Source organism: Amphiprion ocellaris, chromosome 12 (genome assembly GCF_022539595.1).
Source record: "Amphiprion ocellaris isolate individual 3 ecotype Okinawa chromosome 12, ASM2253959v1, whole genome shotgun sequence".
Classification (NCBI taxonomy): domain Eukaryota; kingdom Metazoa; phylum Chordata; class Actinopteri; family Pomacentridae; genus Amphiprion; species Amphiprion ocellaris.
In genome coordinates, this window is record NC_072777.1 from 7,977,454 (window position 1) to 7,991,821 (window position 14,368).

The 14,368-nt window shown below is 36.3% G+C and overlaps 1 long non-coding RNA gene across 3 annotated transcripts; it reads right to left on the reverse strand.

Moving 5' to 3' along the window:
- Nucleotides 1-5,991: 5,991 nt before the first annotated feature.
- LOC129350146 (uncharacterized) lies at nt 5,992-12,505 on the reverse strand. Of its 3 annotated transcripts, none has more exons than XR_008603429.1 (5): nt 12,400-12,505; nt 11,404-11,504; nt 9,546-9,646; nt 7,840-7,965; nt 5,992-7,402 (listed from the first exon to the last, which is right to left on the reverse strand). It is a non-coding gene; the product is annotated as an uncharacterized LOC129350146 (long non-coding RNA). The 3 variants fall into 3 exon arrangements; XR_008603428.1 differs by lacking the exon at nt 5,992-7,402 and adding an exon at nt 7,561-7,735; XR_008603430.1 differs by lacking the exon at nt 5,992-7,402 and adding an exon at nt 7,561-7,776.
- Between the last annotated feature and the right edge of the window lie 1,863 nt (nt 12,506-14,368).

Genomic DNA, 14,368 nt, shown 5'->3' on the forward strand with positions numbered 1-14,368 from the left:
TTTTTTAAAAAAAGCATTTAATACAATAAAACTTTTAAAAAGAAAATTAAACATTAGATACAATTAAATTATATTAAACAGACAAAATATTTAATTCGATAATCAAACAGAAGATACAGAACATATAATTATGAAATTAACCAAAAACTTTTAAACAAAAATATTAAACATTAAAGATGAAATATTTTAGATAATTAAACATTTAAAAAATACAAAACATTTAATTAGATTATTAAACCTTTAAAAAGACAAAACATTGAATTAAAAAAATTTAATGTTTAATTAGGAAATTAAATCTTAAAGACAATAAAACTTTAAATAGGAATTAAACAGAAAATACAATGAAGCATTTAAAAAGAAAATTAAACATTTAAAGGTGGTAAAACATTTAAAAAGAAAAACCTTAAAGATTTAATCGAAAAATTAAACATTGGGAAAGAAAAGGAAATTTTTCAAATAAGCCGATAAAACATTTGAAAAAACTATTCAACATTATAAAGACAAAACATTTTGAAATCAAATCAGACATTAGAAAAGAATAAAAGGTGAGAGAAGTGCAAAAATAAACATTTAAGAAGAATCAAACTAAAGACAAAACATTTGAAAAGACACCAGTTAACTTTAGAAGATCAAATTAAACAGAAGAGACAATAAAACGATCAAAAAGAGCAAAAACAGATAAAGGTCTGAAAGAGTTTTCTAGTGTGAAATGAAAACATCAAGTTGTTTCTTCAAACATTTCCTCTTTCTATGTTCTTGGTTTGATTGTGGACAGATTTACTAAGAACTCATTTCAGAAAACTGCTTTCCAGATAAAGTCTACTAGTAGTTGAAGGCATTGATCAAACTAATGTTACCTTCTGATCTCCACAAACTTTACTGTTCAGTGAAGAGAATCAAAGTTTGTTGAGGATTTCTAAAAAACCCACAGGTGAAGGTCTGAGAAGAACTCAGATGGATGATCTAAATGTGAAATCAAGACTCATGGTCACAAGTTTTAAGGCTTCTGTTAACCAGAAAGTTCAAACTAACAGAGAAGTACCGAGAAACTTTTAAAACTTCAGTCCTCAGACCATCTAAAGGTTCAAACTAACAGACAACTGCTCAAGAACTTTTAGGTTTTCAGTCCTCAGACTGTCTGAAGGTTCAAACTAACAGAGAAGTACTGAGAAACTTTTAAAACTTCAGCCCTCAGACTGTGGAAAGGTTCAAACTAACAGAGAAGTACTCAGGAACTTAGAAGATATCAGTCCTTGGACTGTCTGAAAGTTCAATCTAACAGAGAACTACTGTGGGACTTAGAAAATTTCAGCCCTCAGACTGTGTGAAAGCTCAGGTCCTGAGGACTCGGGAGGTGTGGAGGCTTTGGAAAGTCTTGGAACTGAGGGTTCAACCCTCCAGCACAAAGGCTGAAGTCCAGCCTCCTGAGAAAAACGGTCAAGTCGAGACTCGAGTTAAAAAAAAACTCGAAAACGAGAAAAAATAGATGATAAATGCGCAAAAAAAAGAAGAATTAGTATCTGAGCGAATAGCTCAGGGGATAAGAAGACAGACTACCAACTGGAAGGTAGCCGGTTCAAGACCCGCCACCGGTAGTTTTCTTTCTTTGTCTTTGTCAGGATTTTGATAAAACTTAAGAAGGGTCTGGTCTTGAACCAGCGACCTGCAGCTCCATAGGCAAATCCTTAACTCACTGAGCTACAGATCAGATAAAAAGAAATAAATTCGTCGTCCCTTTGACATCGTAGTTCCTGAAGTGACCACATGGGTGGAGCCAAGGCGGAGCCTGGGTGGAGTCAGGGCGGAGAGTAGGCGGGGAGGTGGGTGGCGGCCTCCCCCCTCTACTCCCCCGCCTCCCCCCACCACCCACCACACCTTCCCCCGCCCCACGAGTTCTTCGAGTCTCCACGAGTTCTTCGAGTCTCCACAGGTTTTCCCGAGTTTCTGGAGTTTCCACCAGGTCCGAGGCAGAACAAGTTGTCATGAAGAGGTGTTGAAGTCGGCCAGGATGGACTGACTTTTTACAGCGACTAGAAGGAAGACCACTAGAAGAGCAGGTCTTTAACCACCATCCATAAAATCCATGGAGTCGCTCCACAGAAATGAAGGGAGGTCAACTTTTATCAACCTCCATCCAGATGTTCAACTTCATATCTTTACTTGGAGATTTTTAGCGCCACAAACCTTTAGTATCACACTTTATTATCATTTATTAGGACTTTAATGGAATCCACCAGCAGTTTTACTTTTCGTTGACAAACTTTTTTCTTGTCGTCGTGGGACTGCAGTATTTAAAACTCTTCCTTCTATTTGACCTCATGTTTAGTAGTTTTAGTGGAGAAAGTTATTTTAATTGTCAATTAGTCTCTTAAAAACCAAACAATAAATTGGATTAGTCAAGAGGTTTAAATTTCTTACTTTGTCATATTTTAAATATGACAAAAAATATAAAAATAAAATGCCTTGAGACAATTTGACCTGTAATTGGCATTATATAAACAAAGTTGAATTAAAATTGTATGTATCTTGTAATTTTGGAGTAATTAAGCCATATATGTTGGAAAATGCATTTTCTTTTTCCATTAATCTGTTGATTGTTTTCTCCACTAATTCATTTCTTCTTTTGGTTTATAAAATGTCAAACCCAAATATATTCAGTTTACTGTCATAAAAACCAAAAAGATTTACATTCATGATGCAGGAATCAGGCAGTTTTTCACTTTTTATCTTAGTTTAGTCAGAGAGAGAGTTGATAACGTGTGAATTGTTGCAGCTTGTGAGCCGTAGAAGGTTTTAATCTCTGGGGCCGAGTGTCAGAAAACATTTAGAAACCAACATCAACAAAACACAACACAGATTTGAACATCATTAAAGGGAAATCCAACTTTTGCATGACAATATCTAATTAAAGGACATTTATTTCCAACATAAATGTGTGATATTCATCCTCTGGAGCTTTCTCTTCACATCGTCTTCCACCTGGACTGGTTTGGTCGGGAGCATGTGCAACAAACATTTGAAAAACTGCACTTTAACATCAATGAATGACACTGAAGTTTAATCTCTACATAAATGAGACTGAGTCTGGATGTGCTGCTCTGTCATTAACTCCTAAGTTTAGGGAAAGTTAAAGCAAAAGAGGACAGTTCAGAGAAGACTTGAGAATGAGCTTATTTTGAACAAACATCTCAGACTTTCTGAGCTTCAGCACCTATAGCAAGATATTTTAACAACAAGCAACTCAAGAGATCCAGAAGTTGGAGAGAGTTAGCTTTAGCTGAGCCAAAGAACATGTGGGACGCTAACCTAGCAAACATTTCAGACTTTTCTCTGTGAATTCTGAGAAATAATTTCCTATTTAATGACAGAGCTACACATCTTAACTCAGTCTCATTAAAACAAACTCTCATTCAGTATCATCCATCCATATTAAAGTGCAGTTACCCAAAATGTTTGTTGCATGAGCTCCAACAAAACCTGTCCAGGTAGAAGGCCACTTTGACAAACAGGAAGTGGAAGATTCCAAGCAGATTTATAGAAGGGGGAACCGGACTGTACTAAGTGTGGTCCAGTATAGAGGGGTGTTTTGTGGGTTTTCAAGGTTGATAATGATTCTTAGTGAGACATTTGGAGGAGATATTCATTTGCAGTAAATGAAAGAATTTAAAATCTTGGAGTTAAACTTACAAGAACACAAACTCTAACAGAAAACTATGTTGATACCTTTTTGTTTTGTTTACAGATGTTAAGTTAAAGGCGTTTTATTCGTGACGTATAACCAATCAAATCACTCCAGAAGACAGAGCGACCACAGGTAGATAAAGGTTCAGAGCCAAAGTAGCACCATTTTTAAATGGTTTTATTACCGTAAATCAGTTAAAAATAAAATACTGATAATCAGTAAATCAGTCAGCCCACAATTACTACAATTCTACAATGTATGTCTCTTTCCTTTGACTTGTTAGTTAATGTTTGAAGACACAACTTGATGTTTTCATTTCAGGCTTGAAAATGCTTTAAGAACTTTATCTGTTTTTGCTCTTTTTGATTGTTTTATTGTCTCTTCTGTTTAATTTTATCTTCTAAAGTTTAACTGGTGTCTTTTCAAATGTTTTGTCTTTAGTTTGATTCTTCTTAAATGTTTAGTTTTGCTCTTTTCTCACCTTTTATTCCTTTCTAATGTCTGATTTGATTTCCAAATGTTTTGTCTTTTTAATGTTTGTTGTTTTTTCAAATGTTTTACTGGCTTGTTTGAAAAATTTCCTTTTCTTTCCCAATATTTTTAAATGTTTTCCCACCTTTTAATGTTTAATTTTCTTTTTAAATACTTCATTGTATTTTGTTTAATTCTGATTTAAAGTTTTATTGTCTTTAAGATTTAATTTTCTAATTAAACATTAAATGTTTTAATTAAATGTTTTGTCTTTTTAAAGGTTTAATAATCTAATTAAATATTTTGTATTTTTTAAATGTTTAATATTCTTGTTTAATTGTATTTTTTAAATGTTTAATTATCTAAAATATTTCATCTTCAATGTTTCATATTTTTGTTTAAAAAATTTTGGTTAATTTCATAATTACATGTTTGGTATCTTCTGTTTATTTAATTAAATATTTTGTCCGTTTAATATCATCTGATTGTATTTAACATTTAATTTTCCTTTTAAAAGTTTTGTTGTATTAAATGTTTTTTTACTTTGTTTTTTTTAATGTAGCTTATTTCTTTAATCTTTTTTTTCTGTCAAGATTTTAACCCCAACCTTAAAAATGAAACAAACCCTTAAATCACAATGAAAATACTTCTGTTGTCACAATCATGAGTTAGTCAGTTATTCAGTTTATCAATTAAACTTTATTTGCTTAGCACCTTTCACACAGATGACAAAACTAAACAAGCAAAGAGAAAAAACTATGCTAAAACTATGATTAAAACTCCAAAACATACAAAAAAAAAAAAAAAGATTTAACATGGTAATAAAATATGTTGTGTCCAGGGGATGGAGGGAGTTTATTGAAGTCTTCTTGGGCTCACATGGTAAATATTTTAAAATATAAACTTGATATTCAGTCTAAGGAAACTGGAAACTGCAGAGCGACAGAAGAACCAACACTATCTCCTGTTTTCTCCTTTAATGAGTCGACTCTTCTTGTGCTTTCAGACCAAAGAACTACAGGCTCTTCACAACCTGCTCAAACTCTTGGTACAGGACCTCACCACACGGGTCAAGAAGGTTTCCGTCTCATTTCTACTCTGAAGCTCACCTTCTCCTGCTCAAACTGCTGACAAATGTTTCTGCTGCTCTAAAGTCTGGTCTCCAGAACTTCCTAAAAACTCTCAAAGTCTCTTCTGCTGCAGGTTGCTTTGTAGAACTGTTCCAGAAAACCTCACTAAACCACATGGAGGAGCCTCAAGATAGTCGTCCAAATGAAACCATACAAAAACCAAACTAGCACAACCCAAACGCTAAAGTCTCCTGCAGCCTACCAGAGAACCTCTGAGAACAGAGAATCAGGACAGGAACTCTTACCTTCTGGACAACCAACGTTGGTTCTCAAACAAGAATACAGAATGTGTCTGACCAAAAACCTCCAAAGACTCACTACAGCCAAGATAAAGACACAACTCAGCTGCACCAAATCCACTAATCACTGCACACATTAGCACCATGTGCTAACTGTGGCTAAAGAACCACATTTACCAAGACAACTATCCAGTACAAAGCCCTAAAACACACCAAGAAACACATTAAAGCCTATTTTACTGCTGGAAGCTGCAAGCCAACGCCTAAAGAACAAACTAAAGCAACAGAACCAAACCCGGTTCAGTGGTGAAGCAGAGGAAATGTTTGCAGCCAAATAAAGCAGGAAGACACTGAGCTGCTCAGGTGTTCCTGATAACACCAAGCAGCCACCTGGACAGCCAATAGGAACACAGCTTCCTGGAAGTCCAGAGGGCTGGCTTAGTGAAGGAAATTTAAAGTTGAGGCAGATAGTTAACAAAGAAAGTTGAAAACCACCTTCTGATACCTGAAATCTCTGAGTTTTCACACAAAGAACACCTGAACATGTCAAACTGGTTCCATAGTAGAACCATCATTGTAAAAACGTCATAGTATGGTGTGTTGCTCAAAAAACATTAGGACCCGGCTGTCTAGGGTTGCCGAGGAGCAACACAAAAACACGACAAACGCTGGTTTCCAGGGGGTTAGGCGGCTATTTATTTGAAAGAGGAAGTTTACAACAACACAACATGTGAGCAGAAAAATCACAAAGTCTGTCTTTAGTTCAGCTGAAAATATTAGTTTTTGTCTTTTTTATTGACCAAACTTTTCAGGAAGTAGATGAAGAATAATTAAAGCTCTCATGTAGAAGTCCAGCTTATTTTGGATCCTTGTGGAGAGTTTAATCTTAGAGTTTGTAAAGCTGTTGAGTTTTTAGAGTCACATGGATTGTTTTGACATTTAATAACAGAGTCCTGAAATAAAATTACAGTTGTAGATTTCTGTCATTTAGTCTGGACTAAACAAATAACAGCAGCATCAATCTCAAACGTCATTATGAGGAGTCTGGATTGAGGTTTCTCACTTGATAATGATCAAAACATGAAATTTAGGTTGGTTTAAAGGAATATTCCACCTTAAATCTTTGAATGTTGACCTAAAAGGTTGGTTTCAGGAAGTATTCCACCTACAAGGTCCTCAAACATCCACCTTAAAGGAACATTCCACCAAAAATCCTTGGACATGCACCTAAAATGTTGGTTTAATCGAGTATTCCATCCAAAATCCTCAAAGAGACCTGAGGGGCTGGTTAAAAGGAATCTTCCACCTAAAACCTCAAATATAGACCTGAAAGGGTGGTTTAGAAAAAATCCTTCAATGTTGACCAAAAAAGTTAGTATGGAGAAATATTCCACCTGAAATGTAGACCTGAGAAGTTGGTTTGGAAGAATATACCATCCTAAACATCCTTACATGTAGACTAAAAGACGGACTGGAAGAAAATTCCACCTAAAATCCTCCAATGTAGACCTAAAAGGTGAGTTTAATGGTATATTCATTCAAACTCATTTTCATCAGTTTTTTTAGTGGAAGTCACAAATAAAGGAGCTCTTGGTTTTTCCTGGCGTTACTGAGTCCAAAGCTGCTGTTTCAACACAGACACGTTCACATGCATCCACAAACCTCTCAGCACTCAAACATCCACAGACAGGAGGCCGGCTGGACCGAGGCTCGGCGGCATCCTCAGACCCACGAGTCGGGGAGTCGGTGAACTTGTTGGTCCGGTTTGAAGGCCTCCATGTGGTCCAGTAGAAGTCCACGTAGTCGGTGTTGGCTTTGAACCACAGCGACTGGCCACCATCAGGTGGACCGGCTCGTCCTCGTAGGACTCCTCCTGTAGCCTTGAGGGAACCACAGGAACATTCAGTAGCTGTTGGAGTTCTTCCTGTCAGGCTCATGGTAGAACGGCTCTGAAGAATCTTGTACTCGTCTTATCTGGAACAATCTAACAGCCTAAACTGTTAACAGCAGTGTAAAGAAGCAAACACACAGGCATAGATTAGGACTCAAACTAGATTTATTTTAGAAAACAAATCAGCTTAGAGGCATTTGTTCACACGTGGCTGAATAGGAGGCCGTCCAATCAGATTTGAGGTCTTCACTCTGTAGGTTGTTTGTTGGGTGAGACTCTTGGACCTCCATCAGCTGACGTGGATGTTTGATGGTCTTCCTCTCTAGTGCCAGATGATTCATCCATGAATTCAGCAGTTACAGACTGAAATGAAGCTCATGCTGCCGTTATTGAATTCCTGTTCCAGATCAAATGTTCAGAGCTCACCTTGAATGCAGCCGTCTGCTGTCTGATAGTTTTTCTCATTGTAGTCTTCAATAAAGTCTTTTTCCTCATGTCAGGATGTGGTGAGACTCTTTCTCAGTCTCTGCAGACGTCCCTCATTGTGCATCTCTAGAGAAGAAACAGAAAAACTGATCACTGCTTCAGCATCAAACGCTCTCCAGCATTGAGAGTGTTTTAGGAATTCATTCATTGTGTTGTGAACTTTGAAGGAGCAGAAACTTTACAGCTGCCAAAGATATGAGCTCCAATTCTGGATGTTTTAGGAAATGAAGTTCATCAAATGAACACTTGAATATTGCTGATAACTCATTAAATTACTGAAGAAATCCAACATAAAAACCTGTAAACTCTCAGGCAGCTTTTGTTAAAGTTTGTCTATAATTCTATCATCATGTTCTGGAACCAGGACTCTGCAGAAGTTCCTTCAATCAGATACTTGTGTGTTTCTATTTAAGGCCTCAGGTTTGAACGTACAGCAGAGGATTAGAAAGGAGTGATTTTAATATTTAAATCAGTCCAGTAAAGGTTTGGAGTAAAAATGATTAAAATTTTGATTTAGATAGATTTGTGTCATAAATAATATTGTAGAGTCTCACTTAAATATATCCAAATGAGTTCAGTGTATTTACATTTTATAGAATATTTGATTTCTTAATCTCAATACTGTAGGGTCTGACCCTAAATATTATAATGGTGTAAATTTAAATAATAAATAATATTGCAGTGCAGAGTCACACTTTAATCAGCTAAACTTGCATAATAAATATCGCTGCACTATGTTAACCTGAACATTCATATTATTGAGGTAAATTTACATAAATCATGATATTCTAGAGTCTTAACTGGAATATTTCTAACATTAATCTTTTTGTATTGTGCTGATAAACAACAGTAACCCAACTTTCAGATATTTGTTGTCTGTGATTGTGAGACTAAATTCCTCCACATTCTGGAACTTTCCTGCAGCAGCTGTAGGAATAAATAAAAATAAAATCTGTTAATTTCCACATTATGCACATTAATTTATTCTTAATATCTCAGACTGAATGGTAGCTGGCAGTAAAAATAAACTCATCTGATCATTCTGATCAATATTTCATGATCGATATCAGGACAGATGTTACAATTCCAGCTGTTCCATTAGACTGCAGTTATTCACAGAGAAATTAAAACATCACATTCCTCATAAAAACTAGATGGGACTTTTATTAAATAAAGTGTTGGTGAATAAACAGTGTAAAAAGTGCAAAGCAGCTCCATTAAATCAGGAGACGTGAGACTTCCACAGCATGGATCACCATCTGCTGTGTTGATTCATAGCTGAATGTCAGAATGAACTGAGCTAGAAAAGCTGCTTTGAGCTGCAACATTACGGTCTGACAATCCAACACCATCACAGTTTTCATCTGGTTGTTTTGCTCCAACATGCTGTGAAGTTCAGTTTTTACCTGAATCAATAAGAGATTCTATTTCCAACCAAGACTGGAATAAAAATTAGAATGTTATGAGGTTATTAATGCAACTAAATCCTTTCAGGTGGAAGGATTTACTTCTAAGTTCTAATTCAAGTTTCAGTTGGAGCACATTGCATTCACAAAGAAAAACAGCGAAACCTTCATAGCAACATTTAATAAACCTAAAGCTTCCCTGTTGGCACATTGGTGGAGTTTGTTACTGAGCATCTGAACCTTAAATCCAGTGAGACGACCATCTTCAGTCGAGGCCAGTCAGAGAACTTCAAGACCTTCCATCAGCTGGACCAGATGTGGCATCATCTCCCTCTGAACATCTGGATGACAGCAGAAAAGACAGAAATCAAACACAGATCACAGAAATACAATTTATTCACTTTTATCATTTTACAAAAGTAGCATGAACTTTATTAAAACTTGACAACATCAGTAATGAAAGTAAATGTTTTTATCTCGTGTTGAAGCTAAATTTAAAGTCAATTTTAATGACAGTTTATCCTGAGAGGAGTGAGAATGGAGCTTTTCCTTCCATTTTAGAATATTCCCTCAAAATATTCTGTTTATTATTGGCTTTAGAAGCATTTTTCTTTACTTATTTATTTTTAGATACCTCAGACTGATGCACTTTGCTGGTTTGCAGATAATTTCATGTACAAATGACAATAAAGATCTTCTATTACAACGTATTTTGCTAAAACAAGAACTGCAAACCTTCTCAACCATCTCTCAGGCTGCAAAATTCCAACTGCGACCAAGAATTATCTGATGTAGTTATTATTATAATCTTTACTGAACCAGCCCTGGAATTAATAAAAATCTGTATATGGATATGATTTTCTCTGATGGGACCACTAAAACTGCATACAATAAAGTAAATCTCTTCTGCACTGCACACATACTACACTTTTGTATAACTCTGGATGTCAGAGTAAAGGCAGACAGATCCACCGATCAGCCACAACATTCTGACCACTGACAGCTGAAGACAACAACATCCATCATCTTGTTCTAATGCAATGTTCTGCTGGGAAACCTTGATGTTCATGTGGATGTTTGACATGTACCACCACCTAAACATTGCAGGACAAACAACCCCCTAGTCTCCATGGCAACAGCAGTCCTTGATGCCAGCTGCCTCCCTCAGCAGGACAAATTAAAACTGCTCAGGAGTGGTCTGAGGAACACAACAGAGCTAAGCTGTTCACCTGGGTTCCACACTCCCCACATCCACATCTGATGGAGCATCTGTGGGATGGTCCAGGATCAGCCTGGTCTAGGTAGGACCCACCCTGCAACCCACAGGATCCACAGAATCAACAGGACATCCCCAGAGGTTCTGATGAACCACTGGGTCAGAGGAGTTTTAGCAGCATAAAGGGACCAACACAGTATTAGTCAGGTGGTCAGAATGTTATACTGTTATATTGTCATGCTGATTGTATGATCCGTAAATGTTACCATCAATTATAACGTCCACATTGATCAGGAAAAAAAACAACTCACAGTTCCTTCAGAAACTGTGGGTTTAAACCTAAAAACACAGACCTCAACAGCAGTTTGTTTCAAAGCAGAACATCAGCTGGTTTTCACTAAAGAAGCTTTCAGAGCAACAATTAAATGACAGTTTTGTTCTCATTAAGTTCACAGTCAGCCAAAATAATGTGCACACATCAGGAAAAGAAAAATTTGTGTAAATATTTCATTTGTATAAGTACTTCTACACATATAGATACCTCTTTCTAAGTTTGATCAAATCACGATAACTCTGTGTCCTGTTGTACGATGTTTTCCCAACAGATGGCGCTACCCTCATGAATGGAGCATCAACAAGTGACATCTACAACACAACAGAAATGTCTGGAAGCCAGTGGCCACCACTTTGAGCACCTCTTGTAATTATAGAGGCCAAAGATAACTTTTATTAATCTCGTGATGTCTGAATACATTTGGTATTGAAATATTTATGCAAGTTTTTCTTTTCCTGATGTGTGTAAACATTATTTTGGCTGACTCTGTATAATGGGTTTCTGACAGGTCACCAGGCAACATCTTTTTATAATAATGACAAACATACCTGCATTCTACAGGAGTGATTTTCCTCATGTGCAGGTAAAGATGTGTGAGGAGCTTAGAGATGACAGGAGCAGGAGTCATCCTCACTAATTCAGCTTCCACCTAGAAACAGAAAGACCACAAACAAACACACTGATATACTCTCAAACGTTCAACCTCACAGCCTCAAAATATCTGTTTAGGAAGTGTTGTGTTTCTAAATTGTGCTGAAAGCATTGACAGACATTCTCTTACAAGGTTGTGTAAAAAGCAGCCTGTCGTCTGAGCTACTGAGAAATCTTCCTGAACAAAGATTCTACGTGTAAATCGGCTCAACAAAAACTAAAGCCTCAGTCAGTGATAACAGATATAGCACATTATAAACAACTTTCTTTGTCAACTCAGACTTTCTGCTTCAACCTCACATAAAAAGGGGAGTTTAACTCGTTAAGTGACTGAAAATGAATGGCTTGTGCAGTTCTAGATCCAAAAGTAGGATGTTTCAACTCATGTTTTACCACAAATACATGCAATAATACAATGGCTGGTTGTTAGTTTATTCACTATTAATGTCACTTTATATACTGGATTGAACTTGAGCAGTGGAAGAGAGAAGGAATTTAATGAAATTATGGAGATTCAGAGAGCTAATGTTGCGCAATGTTAAGTTAAGCGTTGTTTAATTCAAACCAGCTGAATGTTAAACTTCAGTGCAGCTCAACGGGTTTCAGTTAACCTTGAAGTAAAATAACTTTTTTAAAAGCTAAAATACATAGCAGAGAAATACAGGTTGAGAAGGTCATTCTAATAATGACGGATAGCTGCGGCAGCAACTAACACAGGTGTTCAGCGGTAAGTTAGCCACCTGTGTTAATTAGCCCGCTAGCTAACTTAGCCGCTTAGCTAGCTAACGCGTCCGGACCAACTGCTCAAACACGACAAAACACAACTCTTCACAAGTCGCTGACTTAACGTACAACAAAACAACGCTACTGGTTAGAAGTATTTATCTTCTTACCGTGTTTTACTCCAAAAACAAGGTCAACAGCAGCCAGAGATGCTACCAGACGTGCTGACCGTATATATATAGCAGACTAGCTCCGCTAGCGCGCTGTGTTCTGTCTCGTCTATGGTCTGACCAATCACTGCTCTCTGTTTCCGCCCTTTGAAAATCTTGTTGTCGTTTGGCTCCACACTTGCTGATGACCACTTCCGGTCTCAGAAAATGAAAAAAACGACCTTTTTTTCGTTTCTGTCTCTTACGGATTATATTTTTTTGTTATTCTAAATATAAAATGAAAATCAAAGCATTTTTAAAATTTCGTACATCCCTTTTTGATCATGAAAAGGAAAAACGTCTTGTATTTCAATTTTAATTTTTGTATTTTAAAACTAAAATCAAATAACCACTCGTTTTTTGTTTTTCAATACCAGAACGGAAAATCCAATTGCCAGATAAATACACGGACCGTGAGATGCTTTGTTTTTGGGGTTTTTTTGATAAATAATTTCCAAATAGTTACCCCGAAACGCATTATTAATTTTTCAGTGAAGATTTAATTGTCTTAGTTTTAAGCAGTTGTTGATTCCTTGATAGCTTTCCACAACAGAATCTTCATTTAAACCCAAGTAAATGTTTTTTTGCATTAAATTATGATTGGAAATTCCTCCTTATATTCATTGTGATGCATTTTTACATGCAAACCTACTGCTATTTGCTTTAATTGGTAACAAATTATATCAGTGTTTAAATTTGCATTTGTGGAACTTTGGTTCTCCCCTTCTGCCAATGAGAGTAATTATAAAATAACTGCAGAGACTTGACGTAAGCGTCACCATCGATCACTTTCTGTTTCAGTCTTATGAAACAGTAATTTATGTTGTTTTGGATCATGTTATTGTGGTGATTTGTCAGTTCTAAAAATGATTTAGTTTCCTTTCAGAAGTAAAGAGCAAAGCAAGAAGAAGTGTATAATCCATGCCAATCAAAGCAGTTATTTACTTGGGGGGAAAAAAAATCCTGTTTAAAGGGGAGTTTTTACTTTTCCTGTTGTGCCTCTTGTTGGTTTCAGCCGCTGTCAAGCGTGCTTTGCACAATGAATTCTGTCTTTTTTGTTGCTTGTTGTCTTCCACGAGCTTTTAAGTCACGTTTGTTGGGGGGGATATTCTTACTTATTTGTTTTCTGCCTGCCTAGTTAAGCAGAGAATCATATGAGCTGAGAAGTAGAACTTGAAGGGTGAACAGAGAAGCTTGTCTTAAATCTTTTCAGGATGAGGTTTACAATCTGGCTCTTTGAACCTCGACTCGTCAACTGCTGGCTAGAAGGACTTCCACTGTACACACAGGGCCAACAATGTTCAACACCAAAGCCCTGTAAAGCACGCATTGCTCCGACTGTCAGGCACACCAGCAGATGCTTCTCTTTTCTGTTGGCCAGAGTGGTGAAAGTATGTATCATTTAGCCCACTGAAGTAAACCCCCAGTATGTGAAAGAAGAGTTGAGCCTCCGTTGACATCTCCAAGTTAGATAGCTTAGCTAATCTGTCAGTCATTGGGTTCAGGTGGAGTGCGGAAAAGATAGCTCCTAAATTTTCTATTGGCCCCAAAATGCAGCTAAAGACAGATAAAATACAGCTCTGAATGAGGAACAAAAGAGAATTAAATTCACTTACAAGTATCTGTGTGACTTAAAATCTACTGTTAACTCATCGACTGTTGGGCTGCCATTTTTTTTCAAACATTATTTAATTATTATTTTAAGTGTTGCTGTTATATATAGAGATCTTTTTTTTTTTTTTTGCTTGTATGCAAACCAAAACCCAGAACTCTGTTATGTATTGTGTTACATCAAGTGGATTTTTATTAGATGTTTCAACAGAAATATAGCCACATTTGAAAAACAAAAATTGTAGGTAAAGATAAAATACATACTGATATTTTTGTAAATTTTTTATGAATCTTTTTTTAAGAATATTTATCTCATTTT